The sequence below is a fragment of the Odocoileus virginianus genome, chromosome 18, assembly GCF_023699985.2.
Source record: "Odocoileus virginianus isolate 20LAN1187 ecotype Illinois chromosome 18, Ovbor_1.2, whole genome shotgun sequence".
Lineage (NCBI taxonomy): Eukaryota > Metazoa > Chordata > Mammalia > Artiodactyla > Cervidae > Odocoileus > Odocoileus virginianus.
The window spans coordinates 47,340,908-47,357,973 of record NC_069691.1 but is presented as its reverse complement, the minus strand read 5'-3'; the positions used below and the strand labels follow the sequence as shown (position 1 = coordinate 47,357,973).

General features: G+C 47.4%; 1 protein-coding gene across 1 annotated transcript in view; it reads right to left on the bottom strand.

The window, feature by feature from the left end:
• Positions 1 to 14,034, bottom strand: part of BLK (BLK proto-oncogene, Src family tyrosine kinase) — a 51,007-nt gene extending 36,973 nt beyond the window's left edge. Inside the window, exon 1 of the mRNA XM_020877195.2 lies at positions 13,827 to 14,034. The gene's annotated coding sequence lies outside the window, so the exon portion shown is untranslated. The remainder of the gene's footprint in view (positions 1 to 13,826) is intronic.
• Between the last annotated feature and the right edge of the window lie 3,032 nt (positions 14,035 to 17,066).

Below are 17,066 nucleotides of genomic sequence, written 5' to 3'. Positions count from 1 at the left end.
TTAAAAGGCAAGAGAAGTACTGATCAACACCATCATGAAAGCAACCTGTCAAGGTCTAATTCTCAGTGTTGTTTTTCCCCCTCAGTGCTGTGTAAATAAGAGAAAGATATGTCCTAACCAGGAAAAAAAAAAAAAGAATGCATTTCTAAGAGGTATAAATTTCCAGTTAAAAAATGAATGTCATTGTGATGCAATGTAAAGCTCATTCCTATAATCAATAGTATTTAGATTGCCTGTTTTTCAGATTTCCCCCTTCTGTTCAGGCCTTCAGAAGGAAGATTACTTTGCTTCAACACCAAGGAACTATTTCAAGACTCCTGATCCAAACTGTCAGCCTGCTCTCCTGTGACAGCCTGGTCTGCCAGCAGCTGTGTGGGAGCAGGCCCACCTGGGGCAGCGTGGCCCCTGACGTGTCCTGCCTCCCTCACTTCCTGTGAAGAGCCTGTTCTCCCAACAGGCCGGTGAGCACAGGTCCTGGGCATGCTGTGGGGAGCAGAGACCAGGGATGCGCTCTGGAGCCTGCGTGCTGGCTGGCAGAGAGGTGAGCCAAAGGGAGACCAGACAGCGTATAAGCAGAGAAAATGGCTAGTCTCTTCTGAGAAAGGGGAGTTTGTGCGGAGAGCAGAGGCGGTGTGATGGATTTGAAACAGACGCGCAAGGTTATTCAGTGAAAGACCTCCTGGGTCTCAGTGACCAGAGGCAGCTCCCTGAGGTTGGAAGGGCAGGGGGATGGCAGGATGGGAGATCCAGGGTTGCAGCGGTGAGAGGAGGGCTCGGCCTGCAGCAGTGTCGGTGGGGAGGGTGGAGGAGGTGAGGGCAGAGAGGGGGCAGGGGAGGGAGCCGAGCTTCCTTTCTAGAAGCCACATGAACCTCTAGATGGCTTCAGGTGGACCCACTTACCTGATCGAGAGAGCACGGCAGCGGCAGGGGGCCTCTGTGAAAGGTGGTGGACGAGAGAGTGGAGAAAGGGATGTTGGGGGAGATGGGGAGATGCCAAACAAGGTGATGATGACCTTTAGCTGTGGGAGGGGCTGTGCACGGAGGGGAAAGAGCCTGTGTGCCTCCTACGGATCAGAACCTCTCACCCTCCCCAAACTGGGGATGTCTGTCCTCAGAATTGGAACCCAGTTCCCAGAAGGGATTCAACAGATTAGTCTTCAAAAACTGAACGTGCTAAGTAATCACACATGAAAGTGCGTGTTTGATGTCCGAGGCCACGTTCTGCCAGGGGTACCTGCTCTCTACAGCCTTGGCTGGAGCCTGGCCCTGAAAGATCGTCTGTGCCTTGTTTAGGATAAAGTGATCCTAGTGCCTGTGTGAAGCCAGAGGGCTGCTCAGTGGGATGGGGGCGGTGCTGCCAGCTCCTGGGCAACTGGGAGAACTGGGATTCAACCATCAACTGGCTGTGGACACTGTGTCTTCCCCCACCTGCTCCCTGCGCCGGTTTCCCCCTTGTTAAGTGAGTTTTGAGCGGCCGGCATGCATCCCTCTCACTGTCCTCAGCATCTAAGGGTGCTCAGCTTCCTCCTCTTGGAGGTTACCCTCCTGAACCATGGGCCCAGCACTGGGCTGCTCTAGAAGCTGCTACAGGAGAAAGCTACCTCTTTGGCTTCCCAGAAGTCACTCTCAGCTGAAGGTTGGGGGGCCTGAACTCAGGATGCAATTGTGGAACCTTGGGGAGTAGCACCCAATTGTGTAATGGGGCCCAGAACTCTGACCACAGAGCTGGGGCCGCACCAGAATAAGCAGGGTCTCACCTCAGTGGGCTCAGCCCCAGTGGAGCGTGGTCTTCCAGAGCTGGGCAGCTGCCGCCTGCCCTGCTCATGCCCAGGAAAAGCTCTCTCTCAAATTTGACTCAGCAAGTATGCGGGGCACAGAGGAGCCAGGCCGAGGCTGCAGCAGCAGGAGGCTCCGGGAAGCCTGGCGGCATCTGAGAGGTTCAAGTGTGCTTGGAGCCTAGGAGGTCGGTGATACTCACAGGGGAAAAGAGCCAGAGGAAGGGCTGGTAGAGCTCAGAGAAGCGGTTGACTACATCACCAATCATATTGCCACCTGGATTTCTAGTAAACAGCTCAGACTCGAAATGGCCAAAAGGAGCCCCTTGCTTTTTTCCCCAAAACCCAGGGCCTCAAAGCTTTCCCATCTCGCCAAACAGTGACTCCGTCTTGGAGTTTCTCACGCTCTTTCTCCTACATCCCACAAACAAACCATCACCAAGTTCTGTGAGCTCAACAGGCAGCCAGGACTGGACCACTTCTTCCACTGTTGCTATTCCAGTCAAAGCCAGGCCCTGGCAGAGGTCTCCCAGCTGTTCTGTTCCTCTTCCTGCCCTCCCACCAGCCTGATGCTGGAAGAGGCAGGTCAGGCCGTGTCTCTTCTCCCCCGATTACCACCTGACACTACATATATCTCCAAATTTGTGTGGTGTCTGTCGTCCTGCCAGAGAGGAGGCCTTTGTTTTGTCCACAGATGTGACTCAGTGTTTCAGGGAAAGCTCACGGTTACGTCTGGGTGAGCGAACGGACAGCTCCTCTTCTCACGTGGCATCCATTCTACCATCAACAGAGGCAGTTGATCGTATCGTGAAATTCCATCCCTGCCACAGCCCTAGGGGCTTCAGGGTTATTACATGATATGCTAGGATGAAAACCTCCTCCTTTTGGTCCACAGCCTTGTTCACTTCCCGCCCTGGCCCAGGACTACAGCACCACCTTTCCCGAGGCAGCAGAAGAGGAGCGATTTTAAGTCACAAGGGACACATTTCAGTCGCAGCTCTGCCTCTTGTTAGCTGAATGCCCCTCTCCTCCTCTAGGAGCTGCCATGCAGAGCTTTATAGATGCTACAAGCCGGGTGCTGATGGCAGCCACTATATTAAACACACATGAAGTTCCAGAAGGATGGAGTGTTTCTTCCTGCCACTTCCCTGGAACTGGACTGATTCCCAGACCCCTGTCCAAGCCCTAGTAAGGCTTCTGGTGATCCTCTGAGCTTCCTGAGGTTACAGAGGGTTTATCTAAACTCTGCAAGTCTCAGAAATCAAAGCCACAGCCATCTTCCTTCCTTCCTTCTTTTCTTCTCCCCTTCCATTCCTCCCTCCCTTGGCAGTTTGGGAATAAATTAAGTACTTGTCATTTCCTTTCTCAGGGCTTCCTAGGTGGCTCAGTGGCAAAGAGTTTGCCTGCCAATGAAGGAGCCTTAGGAGGCAGGTTTGATCCCTGGATCGAGAAGATCCTCTGAGGAGGAAATGGCAAGGCACTGCAGTAGTCTTGCCTGGGAAATCCCACGGACAGAGGAGCCTGGCGGGCTACACAGACCATGGGGTTGCAAAGAGTCGGACACGACTGAGCTGCTGAGCACACATGCATTTCCTTTCTCTCCCACATCCACGCAGTTTTCTGAGTTTAGTTCTTGGGGAAATGGGAGAAGATGGAGAAGTATCAATGCAAGGCCTCCTAGGGTATCTGTCAATTAATGAGCATTTTCTGAGTGGGAAAGACGCCTTGGGAGGTGAGAACCACACAGCAGAAACCAGCTCTCTGCTGTGCCTTGGGGGACGGATGGCTCAACCACACAGGTTATGAGAAGCCTTACTGGGCTGTGTGGTCTGAGGTCGTCCACTGTGGTGTTTATCAGAAACTTTTTTCTTGGTTGGTATGATCCTCAGTAAGAACACAGTGTACACCTGCAAGATAGAACATGCCAAGGCGCACATGTACACACACATCCCCCACACCTTGGAACAAAGGCTCACACAACATTATTTGTCCTTCCTCAAGCAATGCATTTGAGTATTTCCTATTCTATTCTATTTCTCAAAAAAAAATTTTTAATTAGGTAAATACACATGACGTAAAATTTACCATCTTAATTTTTAAATGTACAGTTCGGTAATGGAACAAATATTCACATTGCTGGGCACCCAACCTCCAGAACTTTTTCATCTTGCAAAATTGAAACTTCATCTCCATTAAAGAAAAACTCCCCATTTCCCCCTCTGCCAGTCCCTGACAACCACTTTTCTACTTTCAGTCTCTAAAATTTGACTACTCTGGGGACCTCATAGAAGTGACACCATACTGTATTTGTCCTTCTGGGACTGACAGTTCATTTAGTATAATGCCCTCACAGTTCATCCATGTCGTAGCATGCGTTAGAATTTCCCTTTTTTTTTTTAAGGCTGAATAATATTCCATGGCATGTAATGCAACAATTTATTTATCCACTCAACCATGCAGCTATTGCGAATAATGCCACTATGAAAACAAGTACAGTATGCAAATATCTCTTTGAGACTGCTTTCTCTTCCCCTCTCAACTCCCTCTCTGCCTTTATCACGGCCCACAGATCACCTGTCTTCACTTCTGTGCCCTCAGCCACGTTCCTCTGACTTTGTCATCCCCATCTCCCAAACTGCTGACCCTTCCTTTAAGATTTGGGGGTCCCAGTTCTGGAGCCCATCATACGGTCTCAGCAGCAGCCTCCTTGGGGCCCAATGTGTGGACGTGCCTCAGGACCCAGGCACACTCTGCCTGGGTTCAATCCAGAGCTGGTGGTACAGACGGATGTTCTAGTAAACTGTGATAGAGTATGAAAATATTCTATCAAGAGTACAACAAATTTTGTGAGGCCTTTGCTTCAGCCTTTCTTGAATAATTAATTCCTGCTTTTGGATAGACAGTCATGCTTTGTTGCCCAGAAAACCTTGAAAGTGAATAATTTAGACTCATCTAGAAGTTGAGGCGAAGGCAGAAAAAGCCAAAAATGCTCTTATGAAAGCAAGTTATTGAATGATTTTGTGTTAAATAAGATGAAATATATAATGCACTTATAAGAGTGCCTCAACACATAGTAAGGACTAATAAATGTGAGTTATTACTTTTAAACCATGGCACGATAATATATTATTATAAAGTGTTAATTGCTTGGACTGCAGCCCACCAGGCTCCTCTGTCCATGAGATTCTCCAGGCAAGAATACTGGAGTGGGTAGCCATTCCCTTCCCCAGGGGATCTTCCTGACTCAGGGACTGAACCTGGGTCTTCTGCATTGAAGAGAAAACACAAATACAAGAAAATGCCTTCTCACCCACTTCCCCCTAAGACTCCACTCCTGTAAACAGTTAACAGTTTAATTTTCTAGGACAATGGTAGAAAGATGCCATTTATATCAAAGCCAGTATTATTCCATGCACTGATTATTGTTCACTGGCCAAAACTAGAGGGCCAATAAGGCACACTGATATAACATTTAATGTTGTATTACATATAAGATGCCCAAGATGAAATTATAATTTACTCTTTCCTATTGCATGATTATTTCCCATATTTCAGGAAGTCTTTCCCCTTTCAAGGATGCCAGTTTTCAGTAATAATAAGTGGTTAACTTAGCAGAGATTTTCAGAGGAAGCAAGGAGACTTGAGATTAAATTTTGCCCCATCTTTTTGCCTCCAGGTATGAATGCTTGAGTTTAAGGAGATTCAGGACAGGACTACTAAGAGAGAAAGGAAATCAAACACATTTAGGAAGCCAAAGTCACCTACAGGTGCCAAGTAGATTGTTGTTAATAAACACATCTGAAGAGAAAAGGTCCATTTGTATTCAGTAAATCATAAGCTCAAGTCTCCCACCCATTAAGTTGGACTGTTGGGTTCAATCTCTTGGACTTCAAAGTTTCCTTGGCTCTTTAAGCCTTGAGTGATAACATTTCAGTTTGATAAACACAGCTCATCTCTTACGGTTAATGCCTGTAGGAGGAAAGAACAACTAACCAACCACAAATATTTCTGCGTCAGTCTGACTCCCTAGAGAGAAATGCAAGGCTTTAAAAAAAAAAAATCAAAACATTTAGTTTAGTGAAGAACCAAGGATGGCCATGATCATGGCAGAACCTTGAACACATTAGCAATTAGCTTTGGTTGAAGAAGTAAAAAGAGAAGCAACTCTCTTAACCATAAGGCACTTTGCATAATGGGTGTGTGTGCATGTGTGTGTGCTGGGTTGCCTCAGTTGTGTCCAACTCTTTGCAACCCTATGGACCATAGCCTGCCAGGTTCCTTGGTCCATGGGATTCTCCAGGCAAGAATACTGGAGTGGATTCCCTCCTCCAGAGGATCTTCCTGATCCAGGGATTGAAACTGCATCTCTTACGTCTCCTGCTTTGACAGGCGGATTCTTTACCACTGGTGTCATCTGGGAAGCCTCATATTATGGGTACGAACACACAGATCAGGCAGTAAGATAGACTTGGGTTCTAATCCAAGGCTCCTCAGATGGAATAATATGGTCCCCATTCCACATCTGGACTTCTGTATGTAGGCACAGACCTTTAGAATTCTTTCATTTCAACACTGGACTCACCAAAGGGAATGGGAGGGAAGAAGAGAGAAAGAAAGATAGATCAGTTTTTAAAAAAAATATTTTCAGGGACCACAATCTCCTTTGAGAATCTGGCGAAATTACAGACACTTCCGTCACCCCCAAGTACACTTAAGTGCAGACACATCCAATTTTGTGTTCAGTTTCAGGACTCCTCTCCCCTCAAACCCACACAACAATTCATGGGCCTCTGATTAGGAATCTTGGTTTAAACTATGGGACAAATGAGGCCAAATCCTTGGGTTTTGTTTCCTTCTGAGTCATTTCATCTCACAGAGAGGAAAGTCTGTTCTCCTGCCAAAGACCACATCAGGAACCCTGGCCAATGAATATAGCTGTTGACAACAAGGCAGCTAGATGAGAAGACTCAGGCCACGATCACCAGGACTCCAAACGCAAATTCAAGACCACCCCACTCCACCCCAAATAAGCCTTTCGTCTCTCTATATAATTGTTGTTCCTTGGAAGATGGGAAGAATACTCTTTGGCTGTGTGATGTAGTTCGGAAGGACTTTACAAGTTACATGTCATTTTGTTCCAAATCATAGCCCTCTATGATGTTTAAAAAAAAAGGAGACGAAATGTCCAGTGTGAAATAGAGTTAAGATAAGGAAATATTATGCAGCTTCAAACATGATCATCGTGATAATACTTTCTCCATTCGTCCCACTCTCTCCATCCCCCAGTGTCCACAAGCCCAGTCTCTACATCTTCATCTCCATTCCTTCCTTGCAAATAGGTTCATCAATATCATTTTCCTAGACTCCATACTTATGTGTCAATATGCTATATTTGTTTCTCTCTTCCTGAGTTACTTCACTGTACAACAGGCTGTAGGTTCATCTACCTCACCAGAAGTGATTCAGATTCCTACTTTCTACAGCTGAGTAATATTCCACTGTGTATATGTACCAGGTGTAAGGTAGACAGCTGCTGGGAAGTTGCTGTGTAGTTCAGGGAGCCCAGTCTGGCCCTCTGTGACGACCTGGAAGGATGGGAAGGGGGGATGGGAAGGAGGCTAGGGAGGGAGAGAATATATGAAGAATTATGACTGATTTGCATTATTGCATGGCAGAAACCAACACAATATTGTAAAAAAATTTTTTTTAATAGTTAAATAAAAAATAGAAAAAATGATCATTGTGGAGACATGTTGCCATGGGGAAGAAACTTATGTTAAGATGAAAAAAGAAAACAAGGAAAAAACACAGACTCCAAAGGTCTCTGTCCCTTATGAGTCCAGGGATAAAAAGCTGCATCCTACAAACCAAGGCGAGCAAGTCTTGGGTAGAAATAAGAGGTGAAATTACTGATGGCTCATATCTGTTTCCAAAAGGTTTTTTTTTTTTTGTATTATATGATTGTTACCGTTAGAAAGAAAGGAGATACATGAAATATCTGTACAAAATCAGCCTGTTCTCCCAAAGGGTTGTGGCTGATCTCCTGCTTCTAAGTGGCCCTGCTTAGAAGGCTCTTTAAGTGAGCAGGTGGAGAAGACAGACCCCCAGAGGACTCGGTCAGAGCCCCACAGACCCCCACTGAGCACCAAGCCTTGAGCCTGTGGCTGAAAGAGCAGGGGGGGGGGGCACCGCCTCACTCCTGGCAGACCATGCACAGCTTGGGGCCTTGGCCTCTGAGTCTGGGCTGAGGGGACACTGGCTCCTGCAAAGAGCACGGGGAATTTCATATCTAAGTCCATGTGAGCTTCTGCTGTTTAGGTGCCCCCCCACCACCCACAAACAGAAGTAAAGGATCCCCTCAGGTGACAGACCCCTCCCCTGGGTCATGGGAGGGTAGCTACTCTCAAAACAGCCACCAAAAGAAAATTTCCGAAGAGCTTCTTGCAGGGCAACCTGCCAGGGGTGAGGAGGCAGCATCGTCATCAATCGGGACTTGACCTTCTTGAGGTCATGGTCAGTCATCACACCAGGCGTGAGCACGGAGGCTCCTGACCTCAGACTTGGCTCCCGTCCCTCAGGCAAGCTCCTGACCGCCTCCCTTTTATCTCCTCAGCCTGTAGCTGGGGTGTCGTGAACAGCGAGAGCCACCACCCTGCACACCCGGCACTTCCTTCCCAAAGCGCTCCGCACACGCAGGCCTGCACTCAGGGAGCAGCTCCTTCCTCTGCTGGCCCCCAGGGAGAGGTGTGCATATGTATACCATGTGTATGGGCACATTGCAGCCTCCCAGTTCATCCCACCCCACCCCACCCCATGTCCACACATCCATTCTCTACATCTGCACCTCTTCCTGCCCTGCCAATAGGATAAAGACGTTATGATACAAATACACAATGGAATATTACTCAGCCATAAAAAAGGAACAAAATTGGGTCATTTGTAGAGATGTGGATGAACCCAGAGTCTGTCATACAGAGTGAAGTAAGTCAGAAAGAGAAAAACAAAAACCATATGTTAACACATGTATGTGGAAACTTCCCTGATATTTTACTGTTGTCTCTGATCCTGAAGTTGTTTATCTCAGTTGTATCTGTTGGGTGGAAACAATGTAACCATGTGCTACCTTCCCCTCTTTCTGGCTTCCCAGCTTCATGTTCAGTCAAGATGTTTTGGCAGCTTGAAATCAGCTATGGTAGGAATGTTTATACCACAGGAATAGGCAAGGGCTACATATTTAAAAACAGAGACATTACTTTGCCAACAGTGGTCCATCTAGTCAAAGCTATGGTTTTTCCAGTAGTCATACATGGATGTGAAAGTTGGACTATAAAGAAAGTTGAGCGCCGAAGAATTGATGTTTTTGAACTGTGGTGTTGGAGAAGACTCTTGAGAGTCCCTTGGACTTCAAAGAGATCCAACCAGTCAATACTAAAGGAAATCAGTCCTGAATATTCATTGGAAGGACTGATGCTGAAGCTGAAACTCCAATACTTTGGCCACCTGATGCGAAGAGCTAACTCATTTGAAAAGACCCTGATGCTGGAAAAGAGTGAAGGTGGGAGGAGAAGGGGACGACAGAGGATGAGATGGTTGGATGGCATCACCAACTCAATGGACATGAGTTTGAGCAAGCTCTGGGAGTTGAAGGACAGGGAAGCCTGTTGTGCTGCAGTCCACAGGGTTGCAAAGAATCAGACGTGACTGAGCGACTGAACTGAACACATGTGTGGTTGATGCATTTTTGTTGATTTCCCCGACTTAAGGCAGTGATGGAGAAAATGTTAATAGTGTTGATTTCGCTTAAAAAGAGTTGCAGCTTTGGATAGCACCCCTCAACATGGAGAAAATTTTTCAAGTAATAAAATACTGTTATCCAATTTAGTAAAGAAGTGGGTCACCCCACAGACTATCAAGTGCAGTTCAGACACGTCTTTGTGGTTTCACTCTGATCTTACTTCTTGGAATAAATGAAAATATCAGTGAAGTCCATGTGCATCAATTGCTTGACTTTGGGTCCAAGAGTCTGGCAAAAGTTCACAAGAGCATTCTAGGGAGAATCAGTTGGTTATGTGGTATTTATAAGTATGGGTATTATATATATTAATATTTGTAAATGAGTGTTACTCAGCCTTTATACCAGTAAAACTGATGAATAACTTACATGTCTGTGTGTGTGTTTCCCAGAAAGTTAGAGGTTAAACATTTGCCAGCACACCCCTGTTCTCAGTCTTAACCTGACATGTCCCCGACAGCTCTGACAGGTGCCAGGGAGTCCGCCAGACAGACAAAGGTACAGACACCACAAAACAGAAATGGCTCCTTTCCATTAGGAAATGGAAACTTCAGCCTTTCCCATAAAGCCACCCAAACAAAATCATAAAATGGTTTATTACTTTTGATCCTGTCTTAAAGTGCAATATTAAAAAAAAAGAAATTGTTTTTTAAAAGTCTCATTTACTTTAGAAATGGTAGGACTAAAAAGAATCTTACTGTGAAATAATTTTATAGAATTTCTGTAGCAATACAAGGTAGAATAACTGTAAAAATGGACAGTTGAAACATAGGTCATTTGTCTAACTATAATAAACACAGCTAGATATCTCACCATAAGTTGGCCCTCTTGGTGAAAAAATAAAGAACCAATCTATGTTTTGTACACAGAAAGGAAGATAATTCTTATTTAACACCCTCATTCATGCTTCAAGGTCTTTCTAAAACACTCTCCTGTTTTGGATAGTGTTTGGAGGGAGGGCCTGGTCCCTGTCTTGGAAGAGCCCAGATCCAGAGGGGCAGCATGCCTGCCAACAAAGCACCCCAGGCATGTGCCAGAGGCCTTGGGGACTCAGGGATGGATCTGGGCACTGGTAGGCTTCCCGGGTGGTCCCAGTGGTACAGAGCCTGCCTGCCAACGCCGGAGATAGAAGAGACACAGTTTCAGTCCCTGGGTTGGGAAAATCCCCTGGAGGAGGGCATGGCAACCCGCTCCAGTATTCTTGCCTGGAGAATCCCACGGAGAGAGGAGCCTGGTGGGCGACAGTCCATAGGGTCGCCAAGAGTTGGACACGACTGAGCGACTTGGCATGGCACAGCACGACACAACAGAAGACACGGGCACTGATCCTGAGGCCAGGACAGGAGGGGCTTGCCTGGGTGAGAGGGGGGGTGCAGCAGGCAAAGCCTCCCGCACGGGAGCCTGCTGTGCTCCCACAGGAGTGGCCTGGTGTGCTCCTGCAGGAGGGGCCTGGTGTGCTCCCGCAGGAGGGGCGTGTTGTGCTCCCGCAGGAGGGGCCTGTGTGCTCCCGCAGGAGGGGCCTGGTGTGCTCCAGAAGCAGTGGGGGGGGGGGGGGGGCAGGAGATGTGACAGGAAAGGGGCTGCAGGCCTGGGGTAATCACCGCTCTTCAGCGCAGATCTTCATCTCAGCGTTGTGATTTTCGTGTAAACGCTCTCTCCCCACAGCTTCATAATTCTTTCCTCTTTCAAGTCTGCTTCCGAAGCTTTCTCTAATCTGGTTGAGACATCGCCTTTGAACAAGGGCACACCTGCTCTGCTGGGCCTGTGAAGCGCGCGCGTGTGTGTGTGAGAATGTGTATGCGTGTTGAGGGAGGTGGGTTGAGTTTCTCTGTCTCCCTGGTACCTCTCCAAACACTTGATCCTAAAGCAAGGCTGCTGCCCCTGGTGATCTCGTCCGGATGCTGCAGATTCTAGGGTCTGTGCAGGGACCAGGCCGCCCAGGCGTCACTCAAGCAGGAGCTGGCTCTTAGAGTTCCAGTTTGACTCTGCATTCCTCAGGAGATGCTCTGCTCATGGAAGAGTGTTTGCAGCACAATTCACTGCTGCCTGGCTGACCACAGATTCTGCAGGGATGGGTAAGCCCAGGATGGCAGAGTTCATCCGGGTATTCCATGCCGGGTCTGGGCCCTCATTGGCCTCCACACTCTGCCTCCTGCTTCCTCACTGGGGAGGGGCCAGGTGTGGGCAGCTGGGCAAGTGCTGGAGGCCCAGGAGCCAGAACCAGCACAGTGAGCTCCGCTGGGAGACAGAAGTGCGGTCCTTAGGCCTAAATCCCCCTGACACAGAGTGAGGGCTCAGAAATGTGTGTTGAATGAAAAAATAAATGAATGATGAGGAAGACCACGAAGAGAGGGAAATATGGTGCTTTCTGAGAATCAGGTGGGATGCTAGGAGAGAGGCTAATAGAAAATGCAAGAGGCTTTCTGGGTTCCAGAATGTTCAAAGAGGGGGTGGGCCCCCTGGGCCATGGACACCAATTTTCCCAAGCGTGTACAGATGTTGACTGTTTCTGCTCCAAGGCAGGATGAGCATAGATCTTTACTTTTTAGTTTTTTATTTTGGAATAATTTTAGGTTTTCAGAAAAATTACAAAGATAGGATAGAGACTTGCCATGCATCCTGCACCCAGCTTCCCTTCGTGTTGGTGTCTTTCCTAACTATGGTACACTTGCCAGAACCAAGAAAGGCACATCAGTGATAGCTGTTAAACTCCAGACTTTATTTAGAGTTCCCCTATTCTTCACTAATGACCTTGGGGTTGTTGTTGTTCCAGGATCCAATCCAACCCATATGTGAATTCTGGATTTAGTTGTCATTTCTCCTTACTCTCCTCTGAAGTGACAATTTCCCTATCTTCACTTGTCTGTCATGACCTTGAAAATCTTGAAGTTCAAGTAGTCTGTAGCCCTTCAATTCGGGTTTGTCTGATGTTTTCTCATAACTAGACTAGGATTAGGGGTTTGAGCATGGAGATGAAGTACTTTCTCCTTGCAGCCAAAGTTACACAATAAATACAATGTGACTTATTCCTGGAGATGTTAGCCTTGACCTTGGGGCCAGGATTCTCCACTGCAAGATTGCCGGTTTTCCTTTTCCATACTCTCTAGTAAGTCCAGTCCTCATTTAAGCTGAGGGAATTCAAACTCCCTTCCAGGAGGGAAGAGCATTGACATATATCATGTGGAATTCTTATCTATAATAACAGAAGCACTGTAATAACAGTTCTTTAGTTCCTCGGTCATGTGGCAATTGAGGGTGAGTGAACACATTGGCCAGTTAGGAAATGACTGGAAAAGTTGTCAAAATCCTAGAATTTTTAAAATCCTCTCAAGATATCAACTATTCTTTCCTTTTCACAGTTGGCCAAAGAGCTCTCTTAGCCAAACAGGCCATCTTCAAACCTATTCCAGGGCTTCGCTAGTGACTCAGTGGTAAAGAATCCACCTGCCAACACAGAAGACACGGGTTCCATCCCTGGGTTGGGCATATCCCCTGGAGGAGGGCGTGGCAACCCACTCCAGTGTTCTTTTCTGGAGAATCCCATGGACGGAGGAGCCTGGTGGGCTACAGTCCACGGGGTCGCAAAGAGTTGGACATGACTTAGCAACCAAACAGCAACAAGCCTATTCCATCACCCTACCTCCAAATGTCTGAAAAATGAAAACCTGATTTTAAAAAGAAGACCAAAATGAAAGGAAAGCAACAACCAATCACTGACCTTGAGTCAGACCCTCCACAGTCACTGCAGCCCTGCATCAGCTTGGCACCATGGAACCTTTACCCTCCTTCACAGGGAGGCTCTTGCCTGGAGCACACAGCCCTGAGCGCCCATCCATACCCTCACCCCACCCACAGCCTCCTCCTGTCTCTCTTCCCTGGCACATTCACCAACTCTTCCAGATTTGAAGGCCTGAGCAGCAGACTCTATCCTGGATGGACTGAACTTTTATCAATCAAAAAAACTCTCCTGGGTGACCATTTCATATTGAAGTAGGGCAGAAACCATCACAATATTGTCAAGTAATAGTCCTCCAATTAGAAATAAGATGAAAAAAAAATTTTAAACCCTCTAAAATAGAAACGAACAAACGACGGGGCAATCTATCCACAGCTGGGGCTCAGATCCTAAGAAAGTCCTCCCTCTCCCCTGTAACACCCGTAGCAATGTTCCTGCCCATTCTCCCACCCACAGGCCCCTAAGCACTGCCGGCGCTGTATGAGGAAATGCGATGATCAGGAAGGCGGAAGATGAGTCTTACCTTGGCAGTATTCAGCGGCGGCTCACCATAGCTCTTCAAATCCCGGCGCCTTGTGGGGCAGCGGCCTCCTGGCTACAACCAGCAACTCGGAAACAATCCTGAAGCAGGAGCCCATCCCAGGCGTCTCAGTCACTTCAGCAGCTCGTGGCTTCCTGCCGACGATGGCAAGCACCCTGCGGAGATGGCAGGCCACCCCCCCACCCCCGTCTGTGGTCACAGCTGCCTCCACCGAGCCCCGCCCCTCCCACCGGCCCTTCGAAAGCGTTCCTGGGCTCTCTGTGCCCAGGAAAAGCCTGTGAGCAAGGGCCACGAGCAGCTGGTCTTTCTCTGGAGCTGCGCCTCGTTTGTCACTGTGCCCCTCTGCCGTCAGAAAGTTTTCCCAAGGGGCTTTGGTTTAACAACAGGGAGGTGTTTTTCCCGCAGCGAGCCTGAAGAGTTAGTAAACCTCCAAGTTAACCCTGCAAGGTATTTCACGCTGCCTCGCAGGGTTGCCTGCACGGGAAGCAGGAGCTTGGGTTCCGCTGCCGTATGCCGTCTGTGTGAGCAAGGTGGCCATCTCCCAGCCATGCTGGTTTTGTCTTGTCTTCCAAACAGTCCTGATGATACCCAGCTCATGGGATAGTAAGAGCACAAATGATAGAATGGAGTGACAGCGAAAATGTGGCTAATTCCCTTGTCTCTAGTGAGGAAATTCCCTTGACTCTAGCCAGTCCTTGACTCTGATCTCAGAGCCTTTTCAATTGTGCTATGTCACTCCACTGCGAAAACTCAGAGGAGCAGAGAATGATGGAGGTGATGGGGAAGGACCGTAACATCTGGAGTGGTGAGCTGCTGTCCTGTACCACACCAGCTGAGGGATCAATGGGACCAAGACGTTTGCTGAGACGCCCTCTGGAGACTTATTGGTTCAGCCGGACATAGTGAGCCACTGGCCTCCTACTTTCTGACCTGTGAACTAAGGGAGCCAAGGGGTGATCTCCTCTCCTGCCTTTATGTCTGGGAACCTCGATATGGGGGTGGGGGGGTGGGGGCAAGATAGCATTTAGACACATTGGCTTCTACTCCTGCCCTGGGACTACAGTTCAGAATCTCAGCTTCTTAACGTAGTCCCTTCCCTTGGATTTTAGGATTAAGAGAGTAATTCCCTGTGAGTCTCTGGCAGGAAAGTCTTTTGACAGATGTTCATGGCAACCGTAGCAGCAACATAGAGATCTTGGGTTCTAAGCCTCCTTGGAAACAATCTGTTTTATTTCCCCCAAAAGATTTTTTTGTGAGAACAGACGGATTAATGTATAAAAAGCCTCTATTACAGTATTTAGCACATGAGAACTCCAAATAACTGGTAGCTGATGTGAATATGCCTAATCCAAGTGCCAAATCTGATCTTTTAGAAAAACTGCTCTGTCTTCTTGCATCCTTGACAGCAAAGGGCCCAGAGCCGTGCCCAGAACTGGCTGTGCTCAGTGAATCGTAGGTGTTACTATTTTTGTATTCACTTCCTGACACCTGAGAGTTGGACCTAAGCGTTTACACTCTAGTTTGAAGACTCCCAAACCACTTAAACTTATGATTTAAAAGTTACTGATTCGATATATAGTAATTACACAGGAGCTCAGCCTGGTGCTCTGAGACACCCTAGAGGAGAGAGATGAAGGCGGTGGGAAGGGTCCCCAGAGGGAGGGGGCATATATGTGTGTACTTAGGCTGATTCACATCGTTGTACGGCAGAAACCAACAGAGCACTGTGAGTGATTATCCTCCAATTAAAAATGAAACAAAACTTGGAAGTCAAAAAAATAAAATAAAATCTTAAATACAGAAAAGTTACTGAATTGAGGAGAGATTATTCAGTCCTATTATTTCAATTCAACTAACACAACAAACTTTTCTGATTGTTTGCTTTAAGAACACACAAGAGGCTGGGGATACAGATATAAGTAAGCATGCCTGTCTTCTGTGGGAGCCAGTCTAAGGTGTCTGGGAGGGGTCTGGTAGATAGACAACAATGACTGCGTGTGGTAAGTGAGGCCATAGGTACCTCAACAAGGCACGTGTTAGAACAGAGGCAGGAACAGGGACTATGTCCTCCACCAGAGACTATGGAGAACATTACCAAGGAGGTGGCTTTGAACATGGTTTGTCTCTAAGGATCCTGCAAACTCTGGGGCAGAGCCCGCATTGAGCTTTCTACTTACCAAGGGTCCAGTGATACTGCCTGCATTATGTCTAATTTTTTTTTAATCTATGGGGCTTAAATAAGTGAATTGTGAAGAATTTGTACATACTTAAACCCGAGATACAGAGAATACAGTGGGAAACAGGGGGTCTACCTTTCTAAAGAGAAAATCCATTTCCTCCAATGACTTATCTATTCAAGGTTAGAGTGAGAGGAGATGTGAGAGGTTTGCAGGGAAAGGAGTCCAGGGAAGCTGGCTTTTGTATGATTTGGGGGGAAAAAATGGTCACCTTTCTGTCCACCCCCAACAGACAGGGATCGGAAAAAAACCCCAAAATGGATTCCAGCAGCCACCCAGAAAAGAAGGAGGAAATGACCTTACTCTTGGGTTTCAGTTGTCTAAGCAGAAGTGAAAGTTACTTTCAGCCATTTTCACCCTGACAGAGTCATAGCATCCATAAGAAAGGCAGGGGGAGGAGAGGAGGAGCCGGGAGAGAAGATTGGAAGCAGCAAGACACAGGAGGTGAGGCGAGGGGTGTCCTTAGCAGAAACTTCTGTTGGAGAACCTCAGATAGGGCTCCCAGGGCTGCACTGAGATGAGACTCCAGCTCTGATCCTCCCCCTCTCAGCTCAGTGTTCAACCTCACTGGCTGCCCCATTTATTTTTGCACATTTGAGGTGACATATGCAAAATTCGGAGCTATCCTTCCATGTGTTTGCAATAGCCTTCTGACATCAGAACATTTCTGAAAAAAAAAAAAAAAGCTGTGGACAGTAGAATAGTTGAAGGGAAGAAACATTAAAATAATCCAGTCCAAGATTCACTTAGGAATGGTGGTGTGAGAAGTGGGGCAAATTCCCTCTGAAGAAAACAAGCATAAAGCCAGATAAAATCATCAAAATTCACCATTTAAAGGCACTGGAGCCTGACCAAAGGCAGACAGATTGAGAAGTGTTTAATCTTGGAAAACTGCTCCTGCATCAGAACGGCTGTGAGTCTGTGGTCTTCTTGTTTGGATTTTCTGTGCCTCGTCCACACACCTTAGCTTGGCTGATGAGAAACA